Source organism: Paramisgurnus dabryanus, chromosome 16 (genome assembly GCF_030506205.2).
Source record: "Paramisgurnus dabryanus chromosome 16, PD_genome_1.1, whole genome shotgun sequence".
Lineage (NCBI taxonomy): Eukaryota > Metazoa > Chordata > Actinopteri > Cypriniformes > Cobitidae > Paramisgurnus > Paramisgurnus dabryanus.
This window is the reverse complement of record NC_133352.1, coordinates 32,521,940-32,536,879: the sequence shown is the minus strand read 5'-3', so window position 1 is coordinate 32,536,879 and position 14,940 is coordinate 32,521,940.

Here is a 14,940-nt window from a genome sequence, read left to right as displayed (position 1 = left end):
TATGCAACTCTTTCAGAATTTGAAAGCTATGGTTAAGTTCAAATATCTGTTCTTTTAAATTGGACGTGCTGTTATTCTGGTAGCTAAATATATCCGTGTATGTTTCTTTAGACAGCATTGGATTAAAATATATGTGTAGTGAATAAGTATTTTTATGCCATTTTAATAGAAAAAATGCTAAGTGTGAATGCTTAGATTAGTGTGTTTTGTAGTGTTTCATGCACACTAGAATATAGATTAAAGAGCACCTATGCTCGGATTCACAATTTTAATTTTCCTTTGGCGTGTAAGTGTGTATTAGTATATGTTAACGATGATGCGAGTTATCGTCTCCAACGTAAATAGTTTTTTTCTTGGACTACAACAAACACACAGATTATAAGCAACTGTTTACTTCCTGGGATTGGAGATGTAGTAAAGACCGACATTATCATAATTCCTCCCACTTCGGGCTCAACCTGTAAGTTAACTCCTGTTAGCAACCGAATCTTTTAAACATGGTAGGAAGCATCACATTTCCTGCTGATGTGAGAGGTATTCAGGCCAATCACAACGTAGAGATTAGCTGGCCAATCAGGGACACAGCGCTTTTCAAATCCGTACGTTTCAGGAAGAGAGTGAAATCTGGAGCTACAAAAATATATGGTTTGTGGAAAATAATGTGTTTTTTACCATAAACCACCCGAACACATTGTATTAAACCAAATACACAAAATAACATTGTTTTGCAAAGAACAATTTACAAAAGGTTGTATTTGTTAACATTAGTTAATGCATTAGCTAACATGAACTAACAATAAACATCTTTCTGAAGCATCTTAATTCATGTTAATTTCAGTATTACATTTTTAAAATCAAAAGTAAACATGAACAATAGTTTTGGCATTATATAACGTTAACAAAGATTAATATTACTAAATGCTGAAGAATGACTGACATTTTAGAAGTGGAGATTTGTGCATGTACTTAGAGGGTTTTGCAATGAAAGACAACGAAATTTGATAAATATCAATCAAATGAAGGAACATTTGTGAAAATAAGGCATTTTAATAACACTAATAACCTTTTTATAGCCATTAAACTGAAATTACTGAACTTTAACATAAGAGATAAAAATATGTTTATTTACAAGAAAACATGCATATAAGTCATGCATCTGAGCTCCTCAAATACAACCTTATTTTAAAAGTTTTACTGATTAAACATATAACAGAACTCATTTTGTTTTGTTTTGGGGGGCCTTGAAATATACAATAAAGCCATGCATTAGCCATACATTTGTGTTTGTGTATTTGCACATAGTGTGTTTCAAGACTGTCAAAACAGACCATTAGAGAGCTGTAAGGATCTAAACATGTGTTTCTGTGAGAGGAGAAACAAACAGTGTGACATGAAGTAAAAAGAAATCAGACTAAAGCATGCAGATAATGTGTGCGTAAAAGAGGAAAGAGTAAGTGTGCTTTCGAACGAGCCAAAGACAGCGAGATGGAGACAAGCAGATACAGTCTAGGAGAGATAAAATGGATTTGTCTGAGGAGATGCAGTCGAACCTGGCTGAGTGTGTCACAGAGACGTTGAGCGCTGTCCTGTGTGTGTGTGTGTGTGTGTGTGTGTGTGTGTGTGTGTGTGTGCGCATGTTTAATATGGGGTGGAAGAACGCACCCGCTGCAGCAGTGGAAACCTGATGTTAATGATTAAATAGTTTGTGAAGGTCTGCTTCATTAACACACCGCCATGTGACTAATTCACCGAGCGCTAGTGACCTCAGAGAGTGCATGTGCAATTCTACCACACTGGGTATCAAGACATCAGGGTTTATACGTGTCTGTGTGTGCGTTTGAGCTGGGAACAAAAGATTTCACAGTCTACCTGCTCTTTAGTGTCTGAATATACTATTATAGGATTAGTTCAGCCACAAATGAAAATCCGGTCATATTTACTCACCCTCCTGCTGTTTCAAGCCTTTTTCTATTCTTTTTTTGTAGAAGACTTGTAGCGCACATGTGATGTGGGATACTTTTATAATCCTGTTATGGTGTTTTCTAAAAATTGTTTGTACCTTTTATTGTTCCACAGTGAAAATAACAGCATGTGTGTTTGAAACGATATAATCGTGGTAAATGACAACACAAATAATAAGCAATATTCAGGGATGCACTGATACTACATTTCTGTGCCAATACTAAAATTCGGTTACTTAGAATGACATCTACCGATACTGATACAGGTAGTTTTGTAAGCACACAGTATGACTTTTGATGCATTTTCCTGGAGATGCACCAAGATAACAGCCAATAATTGATAGTTTAAAAACAGCCAATAGTCATGGCCGATATATCCTGTCAATCAAAAGACAACAGGAAAATGCTATGAATTTGAGCTCTGTGTATAGAAAACTAGTTAAATGTTCAATATTAGTGTCATCTTCAGAATTTAGTTAATGCAAGTTAATATATCCACTAAACTATCGGTATCGGCAGATATCAGTCTGAATAATCGGCTATCGGTGTAAAAAAAATTACAAATATCGGTGCACCCTTTTCCGCACCTTATGATTTTAAGGATATAATCTGCCCTGATCAACGTCTCTGTCTTTAAACAATAGGCCGATGTCCGATAGTGGAAAAAAGCCGGTTATATGCCGATATATCGGTGCATCCCTAGCAATATAATAAGCAGTATAGTTTTTTAGCATGTTTTAAACTTTACGTTAATTAATGCCAATGCAATCTTTCGTGTTATTCATTGTGCATTAACTATTGTTAATACTCTTTGTATTAGTAAATGCTGAAAATAACATAAACTAAGATGAATAAATGTGTTCAATGTATTATTCATTATTAAACTGCACATAAACTCAGGGGTGCAAACTCATTAGGGGTGAAAAAGTTGACAAAGACACAAGATACTGTATATATATCAAATATACACACACACACACACACACACACACACACACACACACACACACACACACACACACACACACACACACACACACACACACACACACACACACACACAAACATATTTATTAATTATTAATTGTATTATTAATTGTATTTTCATTTTAATCTTTTTATTAATCATTTATTAATTGTAAATCTTATTAATTTTAACATTAACTAATATATATATATATATATATATATATATATATATATATATATATATATATATTAAAGTTGAAACTATTAACACTAGTTAATGCACTATGAACTAACATGAATAACTGTACTGACATAAACAATTAATAAATGCTGAAAAACTATATTGTTAATTGTTTGTTCATGTTTTATACTGGATTTACTAACATGAACAAATACAACCTTATTGTATTTCTGGAAAAATGAGCTAATAAGCAAATCCACACAAGAAACCCAAAGTCCTAAAATTGTATGATTGATTCTCCATACTCGTTCCGTAAGAGCTCAAACTAAGCCAGCATGACCGTGATGTCTATCTTTACTGCACCAGGCCTGTGGGCCGGCCGGTTCAGCGTCGGCTGCGGGTCCTGTTGTGTAAAGACAGGACTGTGAGGGACCATTGTTCTTCTCACCACAGTCTAGCAGTGTTACTGTTGTCTGATGGTAAATACGGGCCTGACTTAATTGAATTGGCCTAAAGGGGAGCGGGTGGGGGAGACGTTTGATCTGCTGTTTATGATGCTGTCACCTCTGGAGACTAACAAAGTTTACAGCTTTATCTCTAATCAGATTTACATTACAAACATCAAACACACACAAGTGTGTGTTGGTTGATATAAAGAAAGAAGATTAATATCAGAAATCAATGAAGCATTTAAACATCAACATCAAAGTGAGGCTCTTATTACATGTTTCTGGTGTAATAGGATTCATTATCTGTTTAAAGAAAATAAAAGTAGACTCAAAAATGACATTTTTGGTTATCTACTCATCTTTAGACCATGCGAACACCAACAGCTTAACTAATATGTAGGAATTAGGGTAGGTTCAAGTTTTCATTGGGATACATTAAGATGCTTTAAAAGGTGATCTTCAGCATTCACGTCCTAGCAGTTCAAAATGCCTTCTCCAAAGTGGTTGTGTTTCAAGAGCATCGGATTCTTAAGGTATAGCCCTCTTTACACAGAGATTACGGAAAATACACGGAAAATGCGTCCGGGGTTTGTCTGGGATCATTCGATTTTTGGTTTATTCACCCTCCCAATGATTTTCCGGAATCTGCGCGTGCATTCATACAAATATCGTAAAGATCCCGTAAAGACGTGACGTTTTTAAAGGGACAGTAAGTAGGATTTTAAGTGTTTTATTAATCAAAATCAATGTCTTTATTCATAAATATGTCCTCATTGGTGTCAAATCACCTCTGCCGATGATCTGACTTTTCTTTGTAAGCTTAGAATTTCTTCTGTTTACTTACATTGAACGGGTAAGCCCAAGGAGTCTTCCATGTCGTTCTGCAATATTGATAAACTATAATAGCAGAGAGGGACAAAAAGCACTAGCCTACCAACGTGTTTCAACAATGCGTTTTCATTCAGAACACATGAACCAACTGAAACGTACACGGAGATCAGTGAGTACATAGCGGCTACTGTAGTTGCAACACACATTTGGAAAAGCGAGGCGCTAGAGAGCACTATTCGTTTGAATGCAAAATACAATTTCACCACTAGATGGGGGTAAATCCTACTTATTGTCCCTTTTACTTTGTAGGTTTTTTCCACAGCGGATGAAGTTTGCTAATTATCCGTGTTTTCCATGGATTAGCATTTATGTTTATGACAAGATCATACAAGTCGTGTGATGCGCTGTTCTGTCATGCTGGTGAATGATCTCAGCTTCAGCGCCGATAGTGTTGAGCTCCCTTATCTTTGCTTGAGTCCAGTTTGCCGACATTTCTCGTCGTGAATGTTGATCTGCGTTTTAATCCCTGTGTCAAAGATCTGAACAATTACTTTTTGTTGTGATGGCACAAATGGCCTCACTACAGCACGTCACTTTCGTAATTGTTTCTGCATCTTGTTCACACAGAATGCTTTCCGTGAATGTTACGGAAATGTTACAAGGCCGTCTTTTATGGGAGCGATCCCAGAACATTTACAGGACGTGTTTGTGTTCACACAAAAGCCGCTTTGCCAATTGTACGGAAATTTGTTAAAAATAGTATTTTTTATAGGACTGTCAAAAGATTAATCACGATTAATCACATACAAAATAAAAGTTTGTTTTTGCATAATACAGTAATTCTGTAATTTCTATAGATGTTTTTACAGTGTATATAGTATAAAATATATATATAAAAAAAATATATTTGTACAAATTATATATATATATATATATATATATATATATATATATATATATATATATATATATATATATATATATATATATATATATATATATATATATATATATATATTATTATTATTATTATTATTATTATTATTATTATTATTATTATTTATATATTTTATACTATATACACTGTAAAAAAATCTGTAGAAATTACAGTATGACTGGCAGCTGGTTGCTAGTAACTTACTGTATGTTATTTACTGGCAACAGTTTATTCAAAATTAAATGACCATGAAACATTTTCAGTCTTTATCTTCTACAGTAAGTTACTGGTAACCTTCAGCATAATTACATTTTATATGTATATATATATATACACACATAAACAACATTTTTCGTAAATTTATACATGTATGTGTGTATTTAAATATACACATAATAATTACACACAATAAACACGTAAATATATTATGCAAACACAAACTTTTATTTTGTAAGCGATTAATCGCGATTAATATTTTGACAGCTATCTTTTGACACTTTCTAGTTTTTATACGCTTCACTTCACACAAATTCATACAAATTAGCCAACATGGTTTTCTTAACAAAGTCTTACATAGGTTTTTAAAAAGTGTTAAAGGTTTTCCTAATTGAAATGTTTGTTATTAAGAGCATAAAATAAAATGTATTTTGTGAAACTGGTGATGTTGGAATCCGTATTACAGACATGATATTTTTATTGTACTCTGGCCATTATTTCTTTATATTTTGCACCATCAATTCTTCCTTCTATTTTAACAAGATGCCCGGTCCCTGCTGATATGAAGAGGTTCCACAGTATGATGCAACCACCAACATATTTCAACCTAGGTCTAGAAGTTAGATTTTACACCACATACACTTGCTTTGAATTTCTTTTAAATTGCTTATATCTTGATCTCATTTGACCACAAGATAATTTCCCATGTTTTAACTGTGACGCTATTAACATTATTACATGGCTTCATTTGTGGCGCCCTCTCTTACAGTCCTGTGTTGTGCCAAACGTTTGATATGCTTGACTCGTGCACCTTTATTTAGTTAGGTACTGGTTTCTGTAGCTCCTTCAAACAGACCTTTGGCTTTTCTGTGCTTTCTCTCACATGACTTTTGCTCATTCACACAGGGACTTTGGAGCGACACACTTTTCTAGACAGCGACCGCCGTGTTGTTTGACGTAACGTCTAATCTGGTCACAAATCTGATCATTAGCACACCTGCTGCTGCATGATTTAAGGTATTTTTGTTTATTACAGCACAAACTTTTACAAGAATTATTTAATTGTATTAGTTAATGCATTAGCTAACATGATCTAACAATAAGCAATACATCTACAGCATTTATTAAACTGTTTTTATATTAATTTCAGCATACACTAATGCATTTTTAAAATCAAAAGTCCTCATGAAAATAAAATAAAAAACTGTAATTTGTTTTTACAAATGACTTATCTGTGAGCTTCATTATTTTTAAAAAATTAATGTGGCCTCATAATCTTTAATTAAAAACGCAAATCTCCTCCCCTCCTCAAAACGATCTCTCTTTACTTTCTGTCTTATGGTATGATGGGTGGACGGGGTTTGGGAGAAGATCAGCAATAAGCAATTAGCAACAAGACCCAACTTTAAACGATCCAATCAGATTTTGATGGACAAATTCAAATCCAACCCTGCCTTATTTCATTTCAGAAGCCACGGTTTCACTCACGGATATATGTCACCATGGGGAAAACAATGTAATCGCCACTTCCGTTTCATGGTGACTTTAACATTAGTTAATGCACGATGAACTAACATGAACAATTGTACTGACTTTAACTAACATTAACAATGATAAGTAAATGCAAATGAAACTATTTTGCGCATTGTTATAATCCATTTACTTACTAATGTTTAAGAGATAGTTTACCGAAAAATAAAATTTCTGTTAGATATTTTAAGGAATATTTGTAACCAAACCCACCAGAAGTCCCATTGACATCCATAGTATTTTTTCCTCCTATAGAAGTGAATGGGGATTCTGATTGGTTTGGTTACGAACATTTATAATAAATAATAACCAAATCTTCAGCTATCCTTTAAACAAATACAACCTTATTGTAAAGTGTTACCACTTAACAGACTACTAATTATGCATTTCAACAATAATTTAGAAATATAGAGAACTAAATTTGATTAAAAAAAAAACATCTACCAAATGCATAAATGTAAAAAGTTTTGAAATATGGCACATTAAACCTATCCTTAACACTGATTCGTACTATTAGATTTAATTCTCCTGCACCAAATCCTAACACAGACCAGCATGTGTACAAGTAAAAACGCCCTGAGAAAGACGCAATTTCTGCCTGTGCTTCTCTCGCCTCCTGAGCACCTATCCCAGCATGCACCGTGCCTGGCTAGCCGCTCTAGGGACTGCGTGACCACCATCAGTCACGGTTCTGCGTTGTGCGCAAACACACACACACACTCGCACACACATCTAAGCGCCTCGCCGTGAAATCCTACTCCCTCGAGTAAGGGTGAAATACAGGTCTAGCTTGCAATGACCTCTCGGGTTTCCATGGATACGCCGCACTATAAATAAAACAGGGTTTTTCTTCTAGCGGTTTGGCAGAACTGTGGGGGCCTGCTGGTGGTACGCTTCCATTTTCTCTCACCCCCCTCTTCTCTTTTCATCCGTCCTCTTGCACGTAGGTGTCTCCTTCCTTCATTTCCTCAATGTCCATCTTTCTTTTTTTAAATACGACATTCTTCTCTTCGTGACACAATTTTTTTAGATCAATGCAACTGACAAACAAAGTGTCTTTATAGACAAGGCCGCCTAGTGTGTGCGTGTGCGCCAGCGCTCGTATTTTATTAAGTTTATGGAGGCCACATACACAGGTTCTCGCCTCTAGAGAGTGACTCATAATGACGCCGTTTGAGAGTAAGCGTGAGCAGTGGCGTACGGCGCCTCCTGAAGGGCCCTCATGAACCGTGAGTCAAAGCCCCGCCCACAATCAATGATGTCAGCCATTAGCATATACATTTATGCATTTGGCAGAAGTGACATACAAGTTATAATTTTATTAATATGTGTGTTGGCTATGGTTTTCTTTTTGGATTGGGGTGGGACACCTCTTAGGCATCTCTTACAGTATGTTGATGTCATTTTGTGGTAATATCATATTGTCAGTTGTTTGTGCGTGTGTAATTTACTTTATGTATGCTTGAAAGATGCAACACAATGCAAATGTGAAGCACCATTGTGTTTTAGAATGTGAATGGATAATGTAGTGACGACAGAACCGGTGTAAGCTTGTGTGTATGTGTCAATAGGTTGAATGGCGGCAGCTCATATATCAAGGTCATTGCTCTGAGGTTGCTCTGTAGGGAAAAATGTCTTAATAGTTACTCCGTTGTGCAAAAAGACTTTAAATGTCATTTTTTTCGTATCAACCCATGCATTGTAAACACAAGTGCTGGAGTTTTCCATCATTGTTGTTTTCGTAAATAGCCAATAGTCTTTAGCTCATGTCAAAGTTGGGAACCCATATGCGGTTTCTGTGTACCTGGGTGACCTAAAAAATGTATAAAATGTGCGGCATGCTGTGATAAGTACTGTTTCCCATAATGAAATGCACTTGGAATCCAGGCTCACAGAATCACTGACAGCAGTTTATTAAAGGCGGGGTGCATGATCTCTGAAAGCCAATGTTGATATTTGAAATCACCTAAAGAAACACGCCCCTATCCCGATAGAATCTGGATCTTCTTTTGATAGACCCGCCCCACACATACGCAACCCAGGCAATGATGTTGGTTTGTAGACACGCCCCTTACTGCTGATTGGCTACAAGTGTTTTGGTACTCGGCCCGACTCGCAGTGTTTTTCAAAAATCATGCACCCCGCCCTTTAAAGGGATAGTTCACCCAAAAATGAAAATTCGGTCATTATTTTCTCATCCTCATGTTGTTTTAAACCTGTATGGATTAATTTTTTCTAATGAACACAAATAGGGTGGCCATTCGTGCCAGTTCCGCCGGACACGTCCCGAACATGTTTTCGGGTGCGTTCTCCGGAAGTCGCGTTGCTCGACCGCATATCGAGGTTCTCACATTTCAGTTAAAATTCATTAGAAAATTAAGATTTATTTCTTTTAAGACATACAACCATTGTAGTTTCATTCTTATTTTGAAATGAAACGGTTACTTTTCTGAAATTGAACCTGAAATATTAAACCTTCATGACGTATGCAGTCGACCAACGCGACTTCTGGAGAACGCACCCGAAAACATGTTCAGGACGTGTCTGGCACGAGTTGCCACCCTAAACAGAAAGTACGATATGTTGATAAATGCTGGTAAGCACACAGCTGCCATAACCATTGACTTTCATAGTAGGAAAAAACAAATATGATGGAATTCAATGGGAGCCGTCAACTGTGTGCTCACCATTATTTATCAAAATTTCCTCATCATTTATCCCAAAGCTTCCATAATTTATTTATCCCTTTAAAGAGCACCCATTTCATTGCTAAAAACAATGGGTCTCATTCACTAAGCATACATAGACACAAATTTGTGCATAAAATGTGCATATGTAATATATGTGAATATATGAAATATCCCTATATAAAATATATGGTAATATAAAGTAGAAACATATATGTGCATATATGTACAACTATATATGACACCTATTCGAAAATGGAACAATTTCATATATTGACATATATGTCTATCCCATACAAATTTATATGTCTATGTGTGCAAAAAACATACAGAGACATATATGTCATCTATATAATTATTTATATATGTGACATACATGACTTCACATATATGTGTAATATATGTTGCATACATATACTTCTCATATATCATAAAATAATTAAATTTGACAGTAGTTTTTATCTACTTTTTGCACATTTCACACCACAAGTAAGACATACAACCCATTCACACAACTTAACACGCAAACACAACTTATTATTTGTAATGTACCTGATGAGTCCAGTCGGGCCTCGAACCCGGGTCCTCTCGTTGAAAGTCGCCTGCGCTATCCACTGATCCACCCAGCAGTTGGATAGGCGGGGTTAACAACTTAAGCTATTTGTGTGTTACTGAAGTAGGCGCTGTTTAGCTTGTATTTACAGTGTTTGATTTATTATTCCTCCTGTTTTCATTTTATGCAGGGGTACACAGTGCAAATTTAACCCTTGTGCATTGTTCAAATTTAATACATCCACTAAATTAAACATCTGTAATCTGAAAATGTATCAGATTATTATTTTTTTCATTTTATTTGCATAATTCTGTTAATCACAGTCAGTACTGATCAAAACTACCAAATCTTTAAAAAATTCCATGATTTTAACTTTTTAATTGCCAAGTTAATAAGTGGATTTGGGGAAAAAACTAAATGACAAATTTTCAATATTAAAAGTGATTGTGGACTGGATTTTTTTTACCTTTTTCGCTGTCTTGGGCATGTCAAAGATAAAGTAAAAACATTGGCTTTTGATTATTGTTTTCTCCCTCATTTATTGTTAGTGGCTGTTTTTGCCCCTTGACTTCCATTATAACAACATTTTTTTGATTGCAGAGCAATGACACCTTGTTATCATGCATTTTTGAATGTTGGTGGTTTTTCCTTTTGCAAAGAGGTCAAATCTGTCATTTTTACTGTTGATCACCATGTGGCACCATTAACCCTTTAGTAGACCTGTGCAGAGCTTAATTTCTAGCTTGTACATTGAGTAATATGGAGTATAACTATGAAGTATATTATTGTGTGTGTATGTGTGAGCATGGCTCTCCTGATTTTGCCAAGTGGTTGATGTTTTCCCGGGAACATGTTAACCCTGGGACAACATTTCAATCAACCAATCAGGTTTCAGAAATAAGTTTACAGTTTGTTTTAAGTTTAAGCTTACAATCAGGATTAGCTGTTTCTAGACCATTGTTTTTCAGTTATCATGTCCCTCTGATTTTAGGGTTTGGTTATGGTTAGGGTTGGGGTTTAGGCTGGGTTTAGGTTTTATTTAGAAAAATGTTGTCCTTGGGTCAACACAATATGTTGCCCTGAGGACATCAACCACTTGGCAAAATCACGAGAGCGTGTGTGCATACGTGCGTGCAGGTGTGTTTTAAAATCATCCTGATCCAGTAATAGGCTACTTTATGACTCTATGATCTGGTAAATTGACACGATCACATGAATTTTTGCAGTGTTTATCGCATATTGAGACAGAAAAGAGACTGCTTTCATCCCTAATGAATATAACGATAGTAATAATAATTTTTTTTTCTAAATATTAAAACTAAAACTATAGTGCACAATAGTAGGCCAATGTAGTATAGTCTGGTTAAAAATAATTTTGAAAAGTGTAGCATACTATAGTACATACATAGCATATTGTGGGGATTGTCAGTGGAATGTACACACTCAGAAAAAAAGTACAAATGCTGCCACCGAGGTGGTTTTAAAAAAAGTAACTTACACCCTATTTGTGCGTGGTATTAGTATAATTAAATGTACATATTAGTACTCTACCACAGAGGTACATGTTCCAACATGTATTCATATCTGTACCTAGTGACAGCTTTTCTTCTGAGACTGCAGTTTACTAAAATAACTAGTATTTTTTCACATGGTTTATTATATTATGATTATAGTGAGAGAATTATACATTTGTGGTTAATATGGTTTTACTACAAAACCATATTAATTGTTATGAAAGCTAGATAATGTTGGTGAGGTTTTTTTAAGCTTGCAATAGAAAAATGAATGACACAGAAGAGCTTTTCACTCTGGAAATAGTTAACGCTGTGTTATTCTAAACACCGGGTTAACGGATTCCCGGGTTATCTTCGCTTCACACTATTAATACTTAGCCAGGGGTTAAGAGAGAACCCTGGGTATTCATAATCTGACATTTCACACTGTGCATTCCTAAACCCTACCCTTACGATCACTAACCATGGTTTCACTACAGTTAAAACCAAAAACCATGGTTCCTGTAGTAAAACCATGGTTCTCTCTAAACCCCACTGTGAACCCTAGGTTAAGGAGCATTTCACACTTGTAATTTAGAAGCAGGGTTATCCCTGGAATTAACCCAGGGTTATGAAACACTGCTCGGAAGCACGGTTAGCCCTGTTTTTGTGGGATTAACCCCACATTGCGGTGCCAAATGCATGCAGTGTGAAACTAGGCAGGGTTATAATGTTATGACCCTAATAATGGTTAACAATATATTTACAGACCTATAAGCTATGCTATTTTAGACATCTAGACATAAAACATATTGATATCATATGGTTGGAGCATACAGTACCATGTAAAAATCCATCTTATATGGTTGTAAAATACAAACCCATATAAGAATTCATACATATACATATTTTAAATATATGCTTTTAAATACATTTTAATATGAGTATTCCATATAGGTTTAAAACATATATCTTCATATATCAAGAGTATCTATATATGTGATATTCATATATGTATTTATATACATTTTAATATGAGTATTTCATATAGGTTTAAAACATATATCTCATATATCAAGAGTATCTATATATGTTATATTCATATATGTATTTATATACATTTTAATATGAGTATTTCATATAGGTTTAAAACATATATATTCATATATCAAGAGTATCTATATATGTGATATTAATATATGTATTTATATACATTTTAATATGAGTATTTCATATATGTTTTAAACCTATATATTCATATATCCAGATGATCTATATATGTGATATTAATATTGCATATATATGTAGCATATATGCCAAGATCGGTTTTGATATAGGGACATATATGTCATATATTACATTTCCGTATGGGCAACTTAGACCACACGTGCGCAATAATCATGAACATTATTGTTGTGATTGGCCTGAATACCTCTGACGTCAGCCGGAAACGTGAAGCTCCTTACCATGTTTGAAAGATTCGGTTGATAACAGGAGTTAAACTACAGGCTGGACGTCCAAAGCAAACATCACCAATCCCAGAAAGTAAACTGTTGCCTACAAATCCGTGTGTTTGTTGTAGTCCAAGAAAAGAGATTTTCGTTGGAGACGATAATTCGCGTCATCGTTTACTTTGGGGTTTGTACCTTGTGCATATCATTAACATGTACTAATACACACTTACACACCAAAGGAAATGTAAAAACGTGAATCGGACAATAGGTGCTCTTTAATAATTCGTAAAAAAAATCCACGAGTCCATGTCTGATGATCTCGGATTTTGTGATGGAGATAAAAAATGGTATCTGGTGTTTTAGTAGTTTTGACAAAAGTGTTTATTAGCGAGATTTCTTTGGCATTTGAGATCGGTTGGACCCGGAAGCAGTGCATGACGTCAGACTTAACAAGCGGATTTAAAGCCACCCAATATATTAAACATGACTCATGATGAGGTTGTGTGGCTACAACATTCATTTTGATCTACACAGTAATTTATCTTTTAAACACTAGGCCGAATTCAACAAATAAACTCATATTCCATTCTGAACACCATTGTGGAATCTGTTCATATGGGTGGAGCTTTATTTGATTGACAGCTTTGCACCCTGTAATATTCGCCTGTGAATTCTCTCGTGCCGTTCTGGTGGCGTGATTGGATTCAGCAGACAGACATGTGATGTATATGTTTGAAACGCTCTTTCTTATCTCAACAGGGGATTTCTGGCTATGTGTTACTCGGATGGTGCTGTCAGTTTAAATATTCCACTCACCAGAGACTCAAGGCCAGAAGTTTCCGCGTCCACTTTTCGTGCTTTGAATTGAATATTTTAATTCAGTTTTACCAAACACCTTTTTTCTGTATTCAGTGCAGCATGCACACTCCATAAGTGTGTTTAAACTCTTAAAATGCTAGGTTGGGTAAAATATGGACAAACCTAACCATGGCACAAAGAGCCTCGGTTGGGTTTATTCATATTTGACCCAATCATGGGTTCTTTCTGTCCTTTCTATGTATTTAAGAGTGTGGGATTATGGGTAATTGCGTGTCACGTTGGTGGTGGGCAGTAAGGGGTTAAGAGCGTTGGAGCTGTCGCAGTCCCTTTGGCCCTCGGCCTCCTGCCCTCGCTCTGATTAATCATGGAGGAAAAAACGCAGTAGACCGTACACTGCAGGACACGCACACACACATGCACGCCACGCATGCACACGCAATCCCACAGATACACACACACAGAACGGATTGTTTTCCCTGAACAGATTCAGACACACACACACATAGGCTTTCTCACTGCAGACCGTTTCGCTCTTGCCTGAGGGGGCGAGATTTAAGGGGGGGGGGGGGGGGTCTTGTGTGTTTCGGTGTGTGTGTGTAGCTCAAACCATAGCCCTGTCACATGTTGCAGGCAGCAGCACACACATCTACACACCTACTTTCCCTCACACACACACACACACACATCTATGCTGATCTCTCGCCAGGGGTCACTGGATCCGAGGTTCAGCCCACACGGCCAGACCGGCACAGCACTTTTTTCTCTCGCTCCTTTTTCCACTCTCGCTTTTTTCTCTCTGGGTGTCAGTGGTGGCAGTGGGGAGGGTCTCTCTCTTCCTGCACACAACAGAGTCTTTTTTA